This window comes from Cheilinus undulatus, linkage group 12, assembly GCF_018320785.1.
Source record: "Cheilinus undulatus linkage group 12, ASM1832078v1, whole genome shotgun sequence".
In the NCBI taxonomy this organism is placed as follows: Eukaryota; Metazoa; Chordata; class Actinopteri; order Labriformes; family Labridae; genus Cheilinus; species Cheilinus undulatus.
The window spans coordinates 34375841-34391042 of NC_054876.1; the positions used below are offsets into that span (position 1 = coordinate 34375841).

The 15202-nt window shown below is 40.6% G+C and overlaps 1 protein-coding gene across 1 annotated transcript in view; it reads right to left on the bottom strand.

Moving 5' to 3' along the window:
• Window positions 1–14551, bottom strand: part of nrxn2a (neurexin 2a) — a 266470-nt gene extending 251919 nt beyond the window's left edge. The window contains exon 1 of the mRNA XM_041801644.1: window positions 14322–14551. The gene's annotated coding sequence lies outside the window, so the exon portion shown is untranslated. The remainder of the gene's footprint in view (window positions 1–14321) is intronic.
• Window positions 14552–15202: the final 651 nt, after the last annotated feature.

Genomic DNA, 15202 nt, shown 5'->3' on the forward strand with positions numbered 1-15202 from the left:
TGGGTAATTACCCCGTCCTCCCTAAAGCAACAATGACATGAAATCACCAAGCACAGTTCGCTGGGTTGTTAGCTGATGTCACTTCCTTCATTGACAGATAACAGCCAGCTACATGCAGCCGCTGTGGACTACGGGTCATTAAATGTATCATGACAGAGGGATTTGTACCAGAAAACAGTAAATTTAATCTAGAACTTCTGTCTCTCTGCTCTGTCACAGAGCAAGGCAGCTGCTCTCTAGAAGCATTTCTTAAAATTTAAGAGGATCGTATTTCTTGTGAGTCAGCGCGGCTTCAGCTCATTCAACTGACATGCCCACACCATCCTAGAGTAGATTTTACAGCCTAATTTTTTTATGATTTTGAAGCCTAATTTGATCATCTTAGAGATGTCTTTCATGGCTGAAATTTGGCCTGGTGATTCATAACACAGTGGCCTGTCATACAACAAACCTATACAGATTTTTATTACCACTGGATGGGGGCTTTAAATAACGGACTATAAGTCATTTCAAGATGACTATGTCTACAGGATTGTCAAAGTAGAGATGTCTTCATTAGCAGCTTTTGTGTTTATGTTCAATGGCGTTTTCTTTGTGGTGGTCATCAGGATGTTTCATGAAACTTTTTTACATATGTATATTTGGTTCTGTATTAAACAGTGCTGCAACATCAGCACCAACCAAAAACAAATAAAACTGATTTTTTTGAAGAGAGTTAACTTTTCTGGAAGTAATGGCAATTTTCCATTTTAGTACTGCTTGGCAGAGAGACTTCACATCAGCATAAACAAAAACACAGCTCTATTTTCAGCCATAAGAATAACCTTATTAAAGGACGACACAAGGTCTGGGCTTAACCACATTTTTATCTTCACTGAGATAAAAATTATAAAAATGTGTGATGTACTCATTGCAAAGGATTCCTGATATAACACATTTTTAATACACAACCTATGCACTCTCTCAGCACGCATTGTTTGACCTATCAAATGGAGCCCTGCAGCTACGGGCCAATCAGATGAACATACCCTCAAGTAAAGCCGGGCAATTTCAAGCTGACTTTAAAACGTGGTGATGGAAAGTCAGCTCACACTGTGCAGCAGAATCGCTTACTTTGACTATTGCGCACGATTTATGTGATGACACTATATGGTCCATACTGTGCGGGTAAACAAACATCTGTGGACTTTCCTTTGAAAAAGTCTCACATCCTGAGGTTGTGGTTGTATAGTCATATCGTCTCTCTGTTTCTCTCTTCCTCTCCAGATCTCTCTCTCTCACACACACACACCCATAAACAGCATTGCCAGCAGGCATATCTAGCAGCTAAATAATAAATATCAGCGGGAGGTCCATAGGTAGGTCTATTTCCCGCTTGTTTATTTCTTTTATCATAAGGAAGACACACCCAAGGGGAATTTCAGCTGTTTTCACTGTGATATAAAAGGCTGTCCAACAGTTTACAAATGAAAAAATGTCCCAAAGTTGGAGAATCTGCTCATGGTTTAGCACTCACTGTGTGAGCAGTCACACAAACAAAATATTAAACATACCCAAAATCCATCTGATTAGTGGGGAACAGCCGATATTAGTCAGCTGTGGTCGACCATCATGTCCCCATGTATGTTGCCTGATGAACGACACGCAATCTGACTGTAAGTTGCTTCGACTTTCAGGCGAGTCGTGCAGCTAAAAATTCATGTCTGAATGTGCTGAAAATCTCTAAGTGTGCACCTGGCTTAACTGGGTGTAACTTGATCATCAGTATGTTTACATGCACAGTTACACCAACCTAAAGATATCGCTCCATTAGGATATTTGACCAGCTTGCTGTCGTTGTCCCAGTATAAAAGCAGCAGGAGAGAATCCATTTATTGATTGATAAAGATGTGAGCTAGCTTGATGAATGAGACAGGAGAGACAAGGAAAGACTTACTGGTGAAAATGAACAGCACCTCTGCTATTTGGGATTATTTTACAGTCAGGAGAGACACATGACAAACAGAGGTACTCTTTAAATCCTGTTTTGGATTCCTCCTGAGAAAATATTTAAAAAGAAAGCCTCTACCCCAACCTACTACAGCCAAGAACTGCAAGAAACACTCAAAACAATTTTAAAAACCTGTCCTTGCTATAATCACAGAAAATTGTTATTTCTCTGAGCTTTTCAAGTCTGACGCCTAGTAAAATAAACATCCAAATGCCACAGAGAGGTAACAAAGGCCGTTACTCAGCTAAGAACATGAAGATCATCGCTGGTTATTTGGCTGCCTATACACACAATGAATAATTTCAGTCAAGCTCAGGACATGATGCTTTTAATCAAGGTGACCAAACATGGTTCTGTGAATCTGAGTCTGACTTTGCTAATGAAGTAGATTTACAAAATAAAAGCTTTTGCTAACGAATACACATAGTTTTGCAAATTGTGGACACGGTGTCATTAACTGTGTTCCCGGATTTACAATGCAAAGCCATGCATACTGACTGCAAATCAGCACACACAGTTTACAAATTCCCAGACAGAGATGATGAAGAAGAGTGCCATGTTTTGGGCATCATAAGGTAGGGTATCTAATAAAACAGAAAAACATATTGGTTATAGCCACACTTGACACATGTTCATGCACCAAGATTAATATTATGGTTTAGAACAATGCCAGAAAAAAATCACAGATTTTTCTCATAGGCTTCAGCTACACTCACTCTCATAAGATTTTTTTTTTTTGTTAAATGTGTACCGTTTCATAATGCTTTTTAGCCACACTTGATAAGCTTGTGTCAGCCAGAGAAAGACTTTTGAAGCCAAAATTTCAGAATTTGCATGTGTAGTACTGCACATTAAACCACTTGAATTGAATTTTCACCCACTTAAACCATGCTGCTCTAAATAATTGGTTATCTGAAAGTAAACTATGCACACTTTTTAACAATTTCCGCATCGTCTGAATACTCACATTAGGATTTTACATTTACAAATCTTTGCAAAATGTTCCCTGCCCCAGTCAAATACCTTCACCTGAGATCAGAATGTTCATATAAAAGCCAATTGTGAAGGAGAAGAGAGTAGAAATGCAGCAATATTTCACAGAGTAGTGATGATAACAGAATTAATTTTCTGGGGATAAAACAGACTAAAGAATCTAAATTATGAAATGTGTATCAACAGTGAAGCATTGTTATAAACCACAGACAGACCAGGATTTATGCCTTTGTTTGTTAGCTTCTGCTGCAGTTTTAACCTCAGAAACTATCTTTCAGCTTAGTGATGCACTGATTGTAAAAATCAGGGCTGATGTTGACACAAGTGTCCAAAATAATAATTAAGTAAAAAAGAAAAATATATAATTGAGTTAGAATTATGTGAAAAAAAGAAAACACCGTTAATACGGAGTTATGTTTTAAAAATCTGCAACTGCATGCAGGAACCTCCCTCTGTTATCTTGATTTGACTTGATTGTTATTTTCACATGGTCATTTTAAAATGAGTTGTTTAATGTGAAAGACAATCTCATGAGATAATCATGTTTGTCTAAATTAAATAGAGACTGAGAATTTAATACCAATATCATACACTTTAAATTAAGCATGCACTGTACTATTGGCATATCTGTTTCAATAGATATTAGGTCAAAAAGTGAGTGATTGGTTCGGGCAGATGTGACAATTTGTGGGGATACTAACAAAAGATATTTTCAGATGTTTAATTTATAACTGGACATGGTCATGTGACCTGCTGCAGTTTTGACAATTTTCTTTTCATAAAACATTCATAGACAGTGGACGTTTAATTATGCAAATTTAAATTGAACAAAAAAAGCATTAAAAACAAGGTCAAAAGTAACCTTTAGATGTCAAAACGTTTTTTTTTTTTTAAGATTTATTTTTGGGCTTTTTTATGCCTTTATTAGAGAGAGGACAGTGGATAGAGTCGGAAACAAGGAAGAGAGCGGGGAGAGACATGCAGGAAATAGTGCCACGGGCCGGATTCGATTCCAGGTTGCCTGCGTACATGGTGTGTGCCTTAACCACTCGACTACTGGCGCACCAAGATGTTAAAACATTTTTAAGACAAGAAAATCAGTATCATTCAGAATCTTCATCGTCAGACCAGAAAAAATGAAAATTGGAATCAACCAATGAAATAAATATTCAGTACACCTCTGAATTTATTATGACAAGAGAACAAAACAGTTTAAAAAGAATCAAATTCTTATAAATAAGGCTGCATGACCATAACCAGCTTTATGGGCACTGGTGGCATGCAGGACCTCAATTCCAGAGCGCTTCTCGCCAGAGCTTACTGTTGCTATGTTACAAAAAGTGAATCCTGTTTTCCTTGATAGAACCTGCAACATTGTTTTAAAATAATAAGTAAGTATTTCAAGGAAATTTCACAGAACACATGCAGACAATGTAAAGTAATCCTGTCCTGGCACAGGCAGCAGCTGCAGACCTGAAAACTACCCTCAAAAAAAAAAAGAAAAAGAAGACAAGTCAAATCAGTTTCTCTTTCACTATTGCCAGTAGTCGTGCCCCTGATGGATTTTGAATGGAAAGTGAGGAAGAAGTGACACTGACGAGCGCAGCACTGTTCCAAAAGTGGAAAATTGTTTAACTGAGAGCACTTCACGTGCAGGGACAACAACAGCTGACGCTGAGGGAGTTTTCCGCCCAGAGCGCTGAACGCTCAGAACACTGGACTTCGCTGGTTCAGGATTCAAAATAAGTGCTGCCAGCACTAAAAAAGGCAGCTATGGACACAGGTCCTAAAACCTCTTAATTTTGCTCTCAAGGTGTACAAGATGCATGTAACAGCAAAATCGGGGCGTGGGGGGTGGGTCTCATGATATCCTGGGTTAGGGTTAGACCGGAGTCATTGTATAAAATACCAGATATCTGTGCAATAAGGTTAGTTTTATGTCTACTTAGCACTGAAATATTTTTGATCTTAAAATATTGTATTTTTAGTTGATACTTTATTGAGACTACTCTAAAATGTTCTGGATAAAAATGGAGTTGCTCCTTTTATGCTGGATTATTTTACTAAATCACTAACAGAAAAAAGGAGACAGCTCTAACTCATTGATTAGTCTGTTTTAGGCTGACAGCTGGCTCTTTAAGCACTGGTATCAATAAAAAAAGACAGCTTTGAAAGCTAGTTAAGACATCCCCCTGTCTAGAAAATATCAATGGTTTGCTTTACAACAACATAAAGGTGTATCTCTCTACAACAAACTGCTCTTACCCCATACAATGTGTCTGTTGGGTTGGCAGCCATTTTGAAAAAGCAGACCACAGTTGTTTTGAACTGACACAATTCCACACATGATAAGTTGCTGGAAACGCCAGGATTTCCTCTCATGACACAACAGGTTTTAGCCTGATAGCTTAAAAGGGTTGAGAAATAAACTTTGGAGATTCATGCCCCCCACAGAGGACAGAAAAGACCTGCTGGGTCTCACGAGGATGTGAAAAGTTACACATTTTCTGTTTACCATCTTATCTATTAATCCACTAATTGCTGCAGCTCTGATTGAAACCTTTCCAGAGAGCTGAGCCAATACTGACTGCCTGCCTGTTAGGAGTATAAAGCCACACCAGCAGTGCAGCACTCACTGGAGCATCCCTGAAGCTTTTAAAAGAGGAGAGACAAGAAACTACACACATATGCTGCAAGATAAAAAAATCAACATTGATCTAAAAGCAATAAAGCGAAATCCTCAGTCTGGGAGTTAACATTTACAGTATGTGTATCAAAGATCAATGAAGCCCTTCTGTGACTGCAAAACTTCATACATTTGCACATCTTTCCAGCTGCCTGGTCTGAATATGCAAATAGTCTCCAACATAACCAAGAAAGCAACCCGAGTGATTTTTACTCTAAATGACAGCTCCTTCCCCCTCAACTCTCAAAGAAGACTTCAATTGCTGCTGAGACCTCATCCTCCTCTGGAACACCACGTATCAACGCGTGTTCTGTAAATTAGCCCGCCATAAAGACACTTGGTAAAATATATGCACAAAAAATTTAATGAGACAACCGGTCCCTCCTGTGCCTAAGTGACATTACCAGGAGCCATCATTCAGTGCTGCAGCCACACTCACAGCCCGTCCATCTCTACAGTGCACTGCTAATGATGGAAATGTTTGCCCTTGAAATCTCAGTTAATAAGCAGCTCTGCTATGACATCCATGATTAGATCATCCAGAGCTGTCACATCTCATCCTGAGGAGGACGCCACCAGACAAAACCAAGAGTGGGAGCAAGCTCTTATTCTCTTCTCTTCACAAACACACTGACATGAAAAAAAGCATACAGTCAGACAAACATCTCCTCTTCTGCAGCGCTGCAACAGAACAGCCCGGGTTAATCTCGGGTAACAGCTTCTTGGCCTGGATCACAGAGCTGCACTAAGACCTGATGACTGCTGACACTGATACAGCATGGAGCCTTCTCACACAGGTAGGACGCACGAGACAAACACCTTCAGAGATGAAGCCGCCTCGGGCAAGGATGAGATTGAGTTTGCAGCGCGGCATTAGATGAGATTTCCCATGCATACTATAACGAATTAGCATGAGTCTGTTCCCCATGAGAGGCGCCTGCAGACACTGGGTGGATTGAAATAAATGGCTGTCCTGGTGTTTACCACACAGCCACCCCCTCATGCTGCAGTCAGTTGGCCATCTGAGTGTGACAGGCCCGGTTCAGGCACAGCAGAGACCGGTGTGATGGATGGACAGCCAGGCAGCTGCTAAAAATCTCTTGAATCACACCCAGGCTGATATGTCACTCACTGATCAATTGCTTCCACGTAAATCTGCCGTCTGAAAAAAGATGGCTCAGTGTAGGTCTGGACTTGGGGACTGACTTATGCTGGGGTGGTATTAGGCATGTGTGTGCACCAAAGGCAGGCACAGTGTCAGGAATGACACTTATTGGTTTCTGAGGAGGCGCTTTGAAGTCCACTGATCATGGCCACCATATTGGAAATGCTATCTCAATAAGACTAAGGATGTTCCTTAGCGTCTATTTCCCTATTCGGCTAAATGCTCATTTAAATTTTGTTTAACCAACTAGTCTAAAGAGGAGAAAATCCCTAGAAAACAGTCAAATTCCTCACAGGGTCCTTGTGTCAGTGGGTGTGATGTTAGCCTAATATACTCTCTACAGCGTGGCTAACATTCGCAGCTAGCACCACCAGACTTCATTCCTCTGTGCAGATTAATATCATGCTTTGATATGTTGCCTCTTTTCACTTCGGGTGAGTAGCTGCATGTGAGTTAAACCCTGGACAGCCTACATACCACTTTATTTCCATTCACTACTTTAAAAAAAACAGTCATGCCATGCTATTAGTGTCGTACACGCTAACCACTAAGCCACTGCTAAGCTTCTCGTATTTACATCCGGTAATAGGGCTGGGTATTGCTAAGAACCTCACGATTCAATTCGATTTCGATTCTTTAGGTTGCGTTTCAATTTGATATCGATTAAATATTGATTTAAATGCTTTGATGTTAATTCAGTAACAAGCAGAAATACACAAATGACCTGTTGACAATTTTTAATAATTATTTTTGTGGACATATGTGGTAGGTCACCTCAAATTTTTTAGCAATAAAACATCTGAAAATAAAAATTTGCACAATAATAACTTATTTATGCATAAGGAGTAAAAGTAAAAAACATGCCAGTTCTGTATAAACACTGAAAAAGTAAAGTGCATGTAAACTTTAATAATATTTCTTTCTTCTTGGAAATTGAGATAAACCTCACATAACATGGTTATGGTTGGTTGTTGTTTGGTCGAGTGCAGCCTCTGCCCATACAACGCGAATCACACACAGTGGCCCCCACTGGCCAGGAGGTGAATCGATTCAGAGGATTTGCTGAATCGATATTGAGGGGGGAAATATTGCCATGCATCGATTAATCAATATATTTACCCACCCCTACCCGGTAAAGTGCCAGACAGGAAGGCAGTGGCCATTAACTGAAGCTACAGCGGCCTCTAGTAGCAGCAGATTCATTACAGTTTAAAAGAGCATTATTGACCGGGATTTCAAGCCTGTGTTTATAAAAAATTATAGGTAATTAGTTTGACCAACTTGTAAATCCTGTGCCGGCTAATTTGAAAAAAGGAATTTAACCGTTCACAGATTAACCGTGTGCATCCATAATTAGGACCAGGTTAAAAAAAAAAAAAGGAATATCCCAATTTAGATCATTTCTCATTTTTTAATTAAGCCTCCCAAACAAAGCGTTTGGGGAGGCAGGACTATTTCAGCAAAGTTCTTGGAAGCTGATTGGAGGAACGCTCTGTCTGTCAGATTCATTACAGGCCAACGAGAGCGACAACACAAAATGAGGCAATTAAGCATGCACAGCACAGTCAGGTCTGTTTTCTGGCACAAGTGGAGTTTGACAGACATGAAATCAGGCCACCTACTTTACACTGTTACAGTGTGTCTTACTATGCAGAGTTCCTTTAAGGTTTAAATTTGTCTTATTTTAACATTTTTGCAATATATGTGGATTTCACCCAAAAGTATTTCATTTGGACATTTGTTTGATTGGGTGTGTGTTAAGACCATGCATGCATCTGTGCAGGTGACTTAAAATACAACTGGACCATGGACAAGTCCGATATATCAGCCATACATATCGGCAGTATAAATCAAATTTTGGCCTTAAATATCAGCAAAATGTACAACTGGATTATCAGGAATAGGTGGTTTTCTAGGACATTGGTTCCCAACTGGTGTTGGGCACCAAAAGGGTGTTGCAAAACCATTTTCAGTGGGTTGTGAATGTGTGCCTGGGAAAGTTCTGTACTAAAATGTCTGTTAAACACTTTTAAAACATATTCCCTAGAATAAGGCTGTACTATTTTTCATTAAATAAATTTGATTGACCAAAAAATATGGGCACTATTTCTCCTGATTGGTCTAGGGTTGTTAGACCAACCCTAATTTATATTTTTAACTGATTTTCTTTCCTGCTGAAAAAAACACCAAAGAAAAAAACCAAATGATTCAGACCAAACAGTACATCTTTTTCTTTAGCTGATATTGTCCTTCACATGTGAAAGTGCTGTCTTCTGATGAAAAATGTTTTTGTGTCACTCACTATTAATATTCTCTGTGGAAATTGTAAACAGTTGCTGTTAGCATTAACTCACAATATCCAACACCTCCCCCCTTAGTAGTAAATTAAAGCACTGAAAATAAATGGATAGATATAAACAATCTTGATGACGAGATGATCTTGTTTGTTCTTGTAGCTCATAAAAAGCATCATTATCAATGGCCATCTGTTTTATAGATACAAAAAAAATCCTCACAGGAGCTTTAAGGACACATAAAGGAGACATATCTAAAAAAAATTACAGTCTGAAGTGCAAAAAGGAAAGCATGTGGCAGTCTGTTGCAGCACAGCCCCTAGAAAAAACAGTTTTGAACCTAAGCCCGGTTTCAGACTCATTAAAGAGCCAATCATAGTTTAGGATTATGCAGCCGCACTTTAGGTGGCCAGTTAGATTTCAGGTTAAACCCCATGCTACCTTATGCCCTCTGGACCCATCCTTTGCAGAGCTGTGATCCTTTAACTTTAAATCTGACAGTGCAATAAAATTAACAATGGCTGACCAGGTTTTCCCCCACACACAAGCTACCTTTCATCATCAAATCTCCCACTCTCTGGTGGCAGATTCCCGTGGATATTACCTCCAAAAGATGAATGCCTGCGCCAGTGAGAGTAATGTCTGGAATGAAAGAGAAAGATTCATCGAGCGATCTGCAAACGGAGATAGTGTAAGACCTCGGCAGCCCCCGTCAAGACGTCTCAGACGGCAACAGATCTGATGCAAGTTCAATCAAAACCTTTCAAGTGGCCAAACTGCACTCAGGATTTTCTTAATTTTCAAAGTCTGAGTGGGCTGATGTGGTGTAGATTATCAGGCTGGCTGTCAGCTAAGGTGAGGGTTTGACCTTCCTCACGTCATCAGTGTTTTGCTTATGCACACGTTTCTTTTAGGACGACACTGATGGACTGCAAAGGGAGCTAAGTGTAGTGCTATCATGAAGATACTGCAGTATTGATTCAGTCTGTTGTTAGACTTGTGATTGATTTTTGGAGCGGAAATTTATTTTCAAAGCATTATTTGCTATTTAGAGATGGCAAATACCCAATATAACACTCCCCTTGTCCAAATATACTTTTTACAAGTGATCAAATGTTTATTATTGTTGCAGAGCATATCACTTTACAGTGATGTGATGGTTTTTACAGAAAGACTTGTTCTCTCTCAGGCAATTTAGCCCCCAATTTGAGCCACTTAACTGTAATTTAAGCTTTAAGAACACAAAGTGAATCAAACGCTGCCACTGAAAATCAGCTCTACTTGCATAAAAATTCAAATGTAGATTCCCTACAAGACAGTAACTTGAGCATGAGTAGAAGTTGTTATTCTTTACCAGCTTAAATCTCTCTCTCTCTCTTCACTGAGGAGTAGATTTGGGCCTCATTGCGTTGCCATCTTCTGAGCACTGTAACTGCATAATGTATATCCTGACAGAGTGATATTGTGTTTTATATCTCTAAGGGCACTGATTATGCTGCCTGGGCACATTTTAGTTAACCGTGCAGTTTCAGCTTCCCCTTTCTCGTGCTGTCACACAGTAACCACAATGGATGAGCTGGAATACTTACATTTGCAATGCAATGCGAAAACTTGTGAATGTGCATGAGACACCTGAATGGAACAGGGAGGCAAACCTGGTTCACTTTAAACTGCTGGCTCACGTATCTCACAGTTTAAAAGTGAATGCTTATTATAAATACCAGCTTCGGGGGCTTTTATCTGCACTCTTAGTGCTCATTATTCTCTATGCTATTTTGGTCCAATTACAATGAAAGTGTGCAATGTTAAACTGTGTGATTATGAACACTTGCATTACTTCATTTTTCTTTGTTATTACTGGTCTAAAACTGCCTCTGAATCAAGACCAGAGGCTAATTGGAGACCATGGAGGCCATCAATCTTTTTTTTTACATGAGAGAATGAAAAAAGCACAAGTTTTACTGGGCCCAAATGAGCTTTTAACCGTAGTAATACTGTCAATTAAGCAGCAGAAAGTGCCCCAATGTTCCTGAAAGGAACAGCTTGAAAACTAATAGCACGACAGGCTCAACTTCCAGTCAAAGAACCTGATAAACCCAACTTCATTCCTTCTCTGCAACGGCTGCATGGTCGCTAAACTGTGCCCTGCTGTATTTTTTTGTCATGCACATACTTAATGAATCACAGCTGAGCTTTTCAAAGAACATTTCTGTCACTGTGACAGGCTCCAGTGTACCTTTCCTGAATCCTGAGCAGCATTCTGCTTACAGAAAATTATAGACCACCTTCCCATCCAATCCACCTACTTTACCACCTGCAGGGAAAATAACCAGCAATCTAAGTGACTAATATTTCACAGGTATATGACGCTGTATCAATCAAGGCAGTTGCAAATCTAAATGTAGAGATGTATTTTGGGAGGGTTGCGTGTGTTTTTTTAGACATGTCCGTTTCTGGACTGTAATACCGTTTTACAACCTTCCAGCTACTTTTAAAAACAAGTGGCACAATGACCCAGATTGCGAGTTAACCAACAGCGTGCTGCTGGTGTTACGACTCGAACTACAGGGCTTGCAGCTACACGCCTCCAACTTGGTGGAAGATTTCCTCTCCGTTCTGTTTTCATTAGATCTAACACACAAATAATGAGATAAACCTAAACTCGCCCAAGGTGTAGAGAGAGACAAAGATCTCAACAATGACCTTTTTTTTTTGGTGTCTTCACCATCCAGGGACATAATCCCTTGTTTGGCTGTGCAGCTGGCATGCAACTGAGTCACGCGTCAGCCCTGATTAGAAGCAGCAGTGGTCCGCGGGCCCCGTTCCTCTGCCAGAGCCAGGAGTGGAAAAGGCCAGGGCCACCACTCTCAGTCTGTGGATGTGACCTTGATGGGGTATGATAGAGAGGAAGCGACACGATTCGCAATGCCACACAATATCTGTAACCTTCCACTACCCCAGTACGCATGCTGAGGCTACTGAGCTGAGACCCACACACAAACATGCATACACAAAATCATACACGCACCATGTCAACTGTGCACTGTCATTATTTCAAGCAGTCTCCTCCTTCACGTCATCCATCTCTCTCTCTTTTTTTGCATATTGGCTGGTGCTTTGAACAAGATGTCCTAATTCTAAATGTTTTTCACTTGTTCATACTAAGCAATTGCCATGCCAATGTTAAAGACACATAATTTAAGCTTTAATGGCTTAAAGATTTTCTATTTTTAGGTTGTATGTAAAGTAACAGGATGTATAATGCAGACTCAGTCCATTTCTAACAATTAAAAATTCATTTTATTATTATTACTAGTATGTTTTTTTAATCTTAACACTATACCCAAGCCCTTAAATCTCATTGGAGTCAGGGAAGCAGACAGATGTCTTGTGAGTCAGACATTAGCACCGGGAGTGGGGTAAAGATGGCACTGAAGGCCCCAAAAAAACAGTTGGTGAGTAAAATCTTTGCAGTTGTGTTGCCTGTGTCAAAATAAAGCTAATGAGAATTAAAAATATACACGTGAATTGCACTAAGCTGCAACTATAAAAGATCTATCATCTCAGGAAAGAAAAAATTCTGTATAACAGAAAGTACACAAAAATTAAAAGCCTGAGACAACAGATTGCTGCATAAAATACCAGCAAAACAACATTATAGTCTCAAAAAGTCATGCATAGTTCATGTTTGGGGCACTGCAAGCGGCCTTGTTGTTGCAAAAGAATGCAATATCATTTAAATGAGTCTGTCAGCTCGACCAGGGGGGATTTAAGAGCGCAGCAGAGCAGCGTGTGGTAATGAGAGAACGTGCAGCGGATCTGAGGTGCAACACTTTGTGCTGTCCGAGGGTGCTGAAAGGTGGAGTGCAACAGTAGCCAGGCAGAGGTGGTCGAAATCTGAGCTACAGTGATGCCTCTGCTTGGCCTGTGAATACATAGATTTTAGTTACACTACTCAGGAAACACAGTAAGAAAATGTAGCCTACAGTGTGCTGCAGTTGGAGGAGAATTTGCAAAACAAATGGGTTTACAGGAGGAGCAAGAAGGGTGGCTGAATGAGATGAGGAGCTTGGGCGACTCCCTTTCTTTTCTTAAAAAAAAGCATTCAAGATAATTTGGATGGATTTTACACATGAATGAAAAAATAAAAACCAGCACAGCCTTGATTACAGCAGACATTTTAATAGGCTGGCTCTCTTGTCATACACATGCTCACACTAATAACCTGCATTGTTAAACACTGGGCTTCTGATTTCATTTATAAACCTTTTTTGTGTCTTAGACTAAACCACACCACCTCCTCAGTGGTCACCCCTGCTGAACTGGTGCCATATAATGTGCTGTGTGGAGGCAGCAGCTTCCTCTGGAGGCGTGGATTCTAGGCTGCATGTTTCAACAAACATTTTCTTATCTCACAGGTAAGGAAGGCTTTCCTTTTCCAACTCCCTTGATTTTAAGGATAATCTGCTATTTCGAGCTGAGGGTGAAGCCTCCTTTGTTGCAGGTGATGTGGCAGCTTCCTGACTTTACAGTTCCACCTCTGTCTTCATTCCTATCTTTAAACTGGCCAATCCCTTGCTACAAGAACAAGAAATCCCTCTCAATAATAAATAGGCTACCTCCAGCATTTCAGAGACAAGGGCCCTGCATGCTGCATGACTCAAAGACCACCTTAACTTCACTTTTAGCTATATAAAAAATTAATGCCGTGCCAGCCCGGCATGTGGCGAAATCAAACAATAGCTGATAGCTGGTTTCCATGTTTGAGCCAGGGATGCAGGCTTTTTTTTGATTCAGCTCTGTATGTGTCGAAGCCCGACCACAGGACATGTCTTCCGGCACGCAATTAAGCGACCTCATCTCATCTGCAACCGTGTTGAATTTGGGAACGCATACACCTCTTCCTCCACCCACCTTAAGTGACTGTAAACAGCGCGAACAAAAGACGGTTCGTCTTAAAACCTGAGAAAACCGCCAAAAACATCTCATGAGAAGTGTTAGTAATTGGCGAACAGCAGCCGAATAGGGATACAAACAATTTCTGACCACCACTGACATTGAAAAACACACAACCACAGCCTACACAGACACACAAAAGACACAGCGCGGTTTGTTTCTACCGCAGCACGCTTTAAGCTAATTACCGCCGTGCATAAGGTCGTTTCTGTGTGGGAGGTGTGCCGTGTCATTTACCTGGGCATCATCCGGCGATCCGACACATGGAGACAGCGAGGGGGTCTGCTTATTCCAGCCAGGCACAAAAGACAAAAAAAGGGTGAAAAATCCTGAATTGAATGCGGCAAATGAATACGCGACCTCTGCCTTCAGAAAATACTGCTCTCCTTCCTTATCTCTAGATGTTGCTGTGTCGATGGAGGCAAGCGGAGAGGGAAGCCCGGAGCTCCTTCTCTGTACAGACAAAGATGCTTTCTCTCCTCCGCCGCACCGAGAGCAGCAGCAGCAGCAGCACAGCCGTCATTCCCCCGACACTTGATGGTAATAGTTTGGTAGGTAGCTTATATGGGTTGAGGGCGCGGTCAGCTGCTGTTGACCAATCGTGCTCCCCATCAAACTAACAGCGGCGTTGCCATGGAGGATTAAACTGCGTTAAAAAACACAATATAACCTGGGATATACTGGAAAAGGTATGCTTTCATTTCAACACAAAATCAGTAAAGAAGAAGCCTCTTCACATAGGAGTGGCTTCTTCTGTAGTGCTAAGAGACACTCGGGTTCAAGCCCCCACCCTCATGATGCCTGAGTGCCCTCAGGCAAGACTGAGGGCAAAGCTGCCCCAGCTGTTCATAAACCCATCAACATATGTAGGCTTCATTATTCTTCACTGAGTCATTTGCTGCTGCTAAAATAAAATCTACCTTTCTCACAAGGTGTGTCTCCATGCTTACTCATCTGGATGCCATCTTTGTTCCATCATAAAAACAATATAACCATTCTCAGCAGCAGTATAGCCTGCTCTTACTAAGTATGGCTAATTGGCTCATTATAAAGAGGATTTTCAATCCTCTGGTGGATTTAATGTTGAATTCAAGCTTATATTCAGTTAGAAGTTCAAA